Source organism: Rhinichthys klamathensis, unplaced genomic scaffold, assembly GCF_029890125.1.
Source record: "Rhinichthys klamathensis goyatoka isolate OS25496 unplaced genomic scaffold, OSU_Roscu_1.1 h1tg000712l_1, whole genome shotgun sequence".
Taxonomy (NCBI): Eukaryota; Metazoa; Chordata; class Actinopteri; order Cypriniformes; family Leuciscidae; genus Rhinichthys; species Rhinichthys klamathensis.
The window spans coordinates 438,274-445,313 of record NW_026607129.1 but is presented as its reverse complement, the minus strand read 5'-3'; positions in this window follow the sequence as shown (position 1 = coordinate 445,313).

The following is a 7,040-nucleotide window of genomic DNA, read 5'->3' as shown; positions in this document are numbered from 1 at the left end:
AAAATAACAATTCAGAAACAAAACAACAATTCAGAAAACAAAATAACAATTCAGAAAACAAAATAACAATTCAGAAAACAAAATAACAATTCAGAAAACAAAACAACAATTCAGAAAACAAAACAACAATTCAGAAAACAAAATAACAATTCAGAAAACAAAACAACAATTCAGAAAACACAACGACAATTCAGAAAACAAAATAACAATTCAGAAAACAAAATAACAATTCAGAAAACAAAACAACAATTCAGAAAACAAAATAACAATTCAGAAAACAAAATAACAATTCAGAAAACACAACGACAATTCAGAAACAAAATAACAATTCAGAAAACAAAACAACAATTCAGAAAACAAAATAACAATTCAGAAAACAAAATAACAATTCAGAAAACACAACGACAATTCAGAAACAAAATAACAATTCAGAAAACACAACGACAATTCAGAAACAAAATAACAATTCAGAAAACAAAATAACAATTCAGAAAACACAACAACAATTCAGAAAACAAAATAACAATTCAGAAAACAAAATAACAATTCAGAAAACACAACAGGAATTCAGAAAACACAACGACAATTCAGAAAACAAAATAACAATTCAGAAAACAAAATAACAATTCAGAAAACAAAACAACAATTCAGAAAACAAAATAACAATTCAGAAAACAAAACAACAATTCAGAAAACACAACAACAATTCAGAAAACAAAATAACAATTCAGAAAACAAAATAACAATTCAGAAAACAAAACAACAATTCAGAAAACAAAATAACAATTCAGAAAACACAACAGGAATTCAGAAAACAAAACAACAATTCAGAAAACAAAATAACAATTCAGAAAACAAAACAACAATTCAGAAAACAAAATAACAATTCAGAAAACAAAATAACAATTCAGAAAACAAAACAACAATTCAGAAAACAAAATAACAATTCAGAAAACAAAATAACAATTCAGAAAACAAAACAACAATTCAGAAAACAAAATAACAATTCAGAAAACAAAACAACAATTCAGAAAACACAACGACAATTCAGAAAACAAAATAACAATTCAGAAAACAAAATAACAATTCAGAAAACAAAACAACAATTCAGAAAACAAAATAACAATTCAGAAAACACAACGACAATTCAGAAAACACAACAACAATTCAGAAAACACAACAACAATTCAGAAAACACAACAACAATTCAGAAAACAAAATAACAATTCAGAAAACACAACAACAATTCAGAAAACAAAATAACAATTCAGAAAACAAAACAACAATTCAGAAAACAAAATAACAATTCAGAAACAAAATAACAATTCAGAAAACACAACGACAATTCAGAAAACACAACGACAATTCAGAAAACACAACGACAATTCAGAAAACAAAACAACAATTCAGAAAACACAACGACAATTCAGAAAACAAAATAACAATTCAGAAAACACAACGACAATTCAGAAAACACAACGACAATTCAGAAAACACAACAACAATTCAGAAAACACAATGACAATTCAGAAAACACAACAACAATTCAGAAAACATAATGACAATTCAGAAAACAAAATAACAATTCAGAAAACAAAATAACAATTCAGAAAACACAACGACAATTCAGAAAACACAACGACAATTCAGAAAACACAACGACAATTCAGAAAACAAAATAACAATTCAGAAAACAAAATAACAATTCAGAAAACACAACGACAATTCAGAAAACACAACAGGAATTCAGAAAACAAAATAACAATTCAGAAAACACAACGACAATTCAGAAAACACAACGACAATTCAGAAAACACAACAGGAATTCAGAAAACAAAATAACAATTCAGAAAACACAACGACAATTCAGAAAACACAACAGGAATTCAGAAAACAAAATAACAATTCAGAAAACACAACGACAATTCAGAAAACACAACGACAATTCAGAAAACAAAATAACAATTCAGAAAACAAAATAACAATTCAGAAAACACAACGACAATTCAGAAAAAAAAAACCATTCAGAAAACACAACAACAATTCAGAAAACACAACGACAATTCAGAAAACAAAATAACAATTCAGAAAACACAACGACAATTCAGAAAACACAACGACAATTCAGAAAACACAACGACAATTCAGAAAACAAAATAACAATTCAGAAAACAAAATAACAATTCAGAAAACACAACGACAATTCAGAAAACACAACAGGAATTCAGAAAACAAAATAACAATTCAGAAAACACAACGACAATTCAGAAAACACAACGACAATTCAGAAAACAAAATAACAATTCAGAAAACAAAATAACAATTCAGAAAACAAAACGACAATTCAGAAAAAAAAAAACATTCAGAAAACACAACAACAATTCAGAAAACACAACGACAATTCAGAAAACACAACAACAATTCAGAAAACACAACGACAATTCAGAAAACAAAATAACAATTCAGAAAACAAAATAACAATTCAGAAAACAAAACAACAATTCAGAAAACAAAACAACAATTCAGAAAACAAAATAACAATTCAGAAAACAAAACAACAATTCAGAAAACACAACGACAATTCAGAAAACAAAATAACAATTCAGAAAACAAAATAACAATTCAGAAAACAAAACAACAATTCAGAAAACAAAATAACAATTCAGAAAACAAAATAACAATTCAGAAAACACAACGACAATTCAGAAACAAAATAACAATTCAGAAAACAAAATAACAATTCAGAAAACACAACAACAATTCAGAAAACAAAATAACAATTCAGAAAACAAAATAACAATTCAGAAAACACAACAGGAATTCAGAAAACACAACGACAATTCAGAAAACAAAATAACAATTCAGAAAACAAAATAACAATTCAGAAAACAAAACAACAATTCAGAAAACACAACAACAATTCAGAAAACAAAATAACAATTCAGAAAACAAAATAACAATTCAGAAAACAAAACAACAATTCAGAAAACAAAATAACAATTCAGAAAACAAAACAACAATTCAGAAAACACAACAACAATTCAGAAAACAAAATAACAATTCAGAAAACAAAATAACAATTCAGAAAACAAAACAACAATTCAGAAAACAAAATAACAATTCAGAAAACACAACAGGAATTCAGAAAACAAAACAACAATTCAGAAAACAAAATAACAATTCAGAAAACAAAACAACAATTCAGAAAACAAAATAACAATTCAGAAAACAAAACAACAATTCAGAAAACAAAACAACAATTCAGAAAACACAACGACAATTCAGAAAACAAAATAACAATTCAGAAAACAAAATAACAATTCAGAAAACAAAATAACAATTCAGAAAACAAAACAACAATTCAGAAAACAAAATAACAATTCAGAAAACAAAATAACAATTCAGAAAACAAAACAACAATTCAGAAAACAAAATAACAATTCAGAAAACAAAACAACAATTCAGAAAACACAACGACAATTCAGAAAACAAAATAACAATTCAGAAAACAAAATAACAATTCAGAAAACAAAACAACAATTCAGAAAACAAAATAACAATTCAGAAAACAAAATAACAATTCAGAAAACAAAACAACAATTCAGAAAACAAAATAACAATTCAGAAAACACAACAGGAATTCAGAAAACACAACGACAATTCAGAAAACAAAACAACAATTCAGAAAACAAAATAACAATTCAGAAACAAAACAACAATTCAGAAAACAAAATAACAATTCAGAAAACACAACAACAATTCAGAAAACAAAATAACAATTCAGAAAACAAAACAACAATTCAGAAAACAAAATAACAATTCAGAAACAAAATAACAATTCAGAAAACACAACGACAATTCAGAAAACACAACAACAATTCAGAAAACACAACAACAATTCAGAAAACAAAATAACAATTCAGAAAACACAACAACAATTCAGAAAACAAAATAACAATTCAGAAAACAAAATAACAATTCAGAAACAAAATAACAATTCAGAAAACACAACGACAATTCAGAAAACACAACGACAATTCAGAAAACAAAACAACAATTCAGAAAACACAACGACAATTCAGAAAACACAACAACAATTCAGAAAACACAATGACAATTCAGAAAACACAACAACAATTCAGAAAACATAATGACAATTCAGAAAACAAAATAACAATTCAGAAAACAAAATAACAATTCAGAAAACACAACGACAATTCAGAAAACACAACGACAATTCAGAAAACACAACGACAATTCAGAAAACAAAATAACAATTCAGAAAACAAAATAACAATTCAGAAAACACAACGACAATTCAGAAAACACAACAGGAATTCAGAAAACAAAATAACAATTCAGAAAACACAACGACAATTCAGAAAACACAACGACAATTCAGAAAACACAACAGGAATTCAGAAAACAAAATAACAATTCAGAAAACACAACGACAATTCAGAAAACACAACAGGAATTCAGAAAACAAAATAACAATTCAGAAAACACAACGACAATTCAGAAAACACAACGACAATTCAGAAAACAAAATAACAATTCAGAAAACAAAATAACAATTCAGAAAACACAACGACAATTCAGAAAAAAAAAACCATTCAGAAAACACAACAACAATTCAGAAAACACAACGACAATTCAGAAAACAAAATAACAATTCAGAAAACACAACGACAATTCAGAAAACACAACGACAATTCAGAAAACACAACGACAATTCAGAAAACAAAATAACAATTCAGAAAACAAAATAACAATTCAGAAAACACAACGACAATTCAGAAAACACAACAGGAATTCAGAAAACAAAATAACAATTCAGAAAACACAACGACAATTCAGAAAACACAACGACAATTCAGAAAACAAAATAACAATTCAGAAAACAAAATAACAATTCAGAAAACAAAACGACAATTCAGAAAAAAAAAAACATTCAGAAAACACAACAACAATTCAGAAAACACAACGACAATTCAGAAAACAAAATAACAATTCAGAAAACACAACGACAATTCAGAAAACACAACGACAATTCAGAAAACACAACGACAATTCAGAAAACAAAATAACAATTCAGAAAACAAAATAACAATTCAGAAAACACAACGACAATTCAGAAAACACAACAGGAATTCAGAAAACAAAATAACAATTCAGAAAACACAACGACAATTCAGAAAACACAACGACAATTCAGAAAACAAAATAACAATTCAGAAAACAAAATAACAATTCAGAAAACAAAACGACAATTCAGAAAAAAAAAACCATTCAGAAAACACAACAACAATTCAGAAAACACAACGACAATTCAGAAAACACAACGACAATTCAGAAAACACAACAGGAATTCAGAAAACAAAATAACAATTCAGAAAACACAACGACAATTCAGAAAACACAACGACAATTCAGAAAACACAACAGGAATTCAGAAAACAAAATAACAATTCAGAAAACACAACGACAATTCAGAAAACACAACAGGAATTCAGAAAACAAAATAACAATTCAGAAAACACAACGACAATTCAGAAAACAAAATAACAATTCAGAAAACAAAATAACAATTCAGAAAACAAAACGACAATTCAGAAAAAAAAAACCATTCAGAAAACACAACAACAATTCAGAAAACACAACGACAATTCAGAAAACACAACGACAATTCAGAAAACACAAAAACAATTCAGAAAACAAAACGACAATTCAGAAAACAAAATAACAATTCAGAAAACAAAATAACAATTCAGAAAACACAACAACAATTCAGAAAACAAAATAACAATTCAGAAAACAAAACAACAATTCAGAAAACAAAATAACAATTCAGAAACAAAACAACAATCCAGAAAACAAAATAACAATTCAGAAACAAAACAACAATTCAGAAAACAAAATAACAATTCAGAAAACAAAATAACAATTCAGAAAACAAAATAACAATTCAGAAAACAAAATAACAATTCAGAAAACATAACAGGAATTCAGAAAACACAACAACAATTCAGAAAACAAAATAACAATTCAGAAAACAAAATAACAATTCAGAAAACAAAACAACAATTCAGAAAACAAAATAACAATTCAGAAAACAAAACAACAATTCAGAAAACAAAATAATTCAGAAACAAAACAACAATTCAGAAAACAAAATAACAATTCAGAAACAAAACAACAATTCAGAAAACAAAATAACAATTCAGAAACAAAACAACAATTCAGAAAACAAAATAACAATTCAGAAAACAAAATAACAATTCAGAAAACAAAATAACAATTCAGAAAACAAAACAACAATTCAGAAAACAAAACAACAATTCAGAAAACAAAATAACAATTCAGAAAACACAACGACAATTCAGAAAACAAAATAACAATTCAGAAAACAAAATAACAATTCAGAAAACAAAACAACAATTCAGAAAACAAAATAACAATTCAGAAAACACAACGACAATTCAGAAACAAAATAACAATTCAGAAACAAAACAACAATTCAGAAAACAAAATAACAATTCAGAAAACAAAATAACAATTCAGAAAACAAAATAACAATTCAGAAAACAAAATAACAATTCAGAAAACATAACAGGAATTCAGAAAACACAACAACAATTCAGAAAACAAAATAACAATTCAGAAAACAAAATAACAATTCAGAAAACAAAACAACAATTCAGAAAACAAAATAACAATTCAGAAAACAAAACAACAATTCAGAAAACAAAATAATTCAGAAACAAAACAACAATTCAGAAAACAAAATAACAATTCAGAAACAAAACAACAATTCAGAAAACAAAATAACAATTCAGAAACAAAACAACAATTCAGAAAACAAAATAACAATTCAGAAAACAAAATAACAATTCAGAAAACAAAATAACAATTCAGAAAACAAAACAACAATTCAGAAAACAAAACAACAATTCAGAAAACAAAATAACAATTCAGAAAACAAAACAACAATTCAGAAAACACAACGACAATTCAGAAAACAAAATAACAATTCAGAA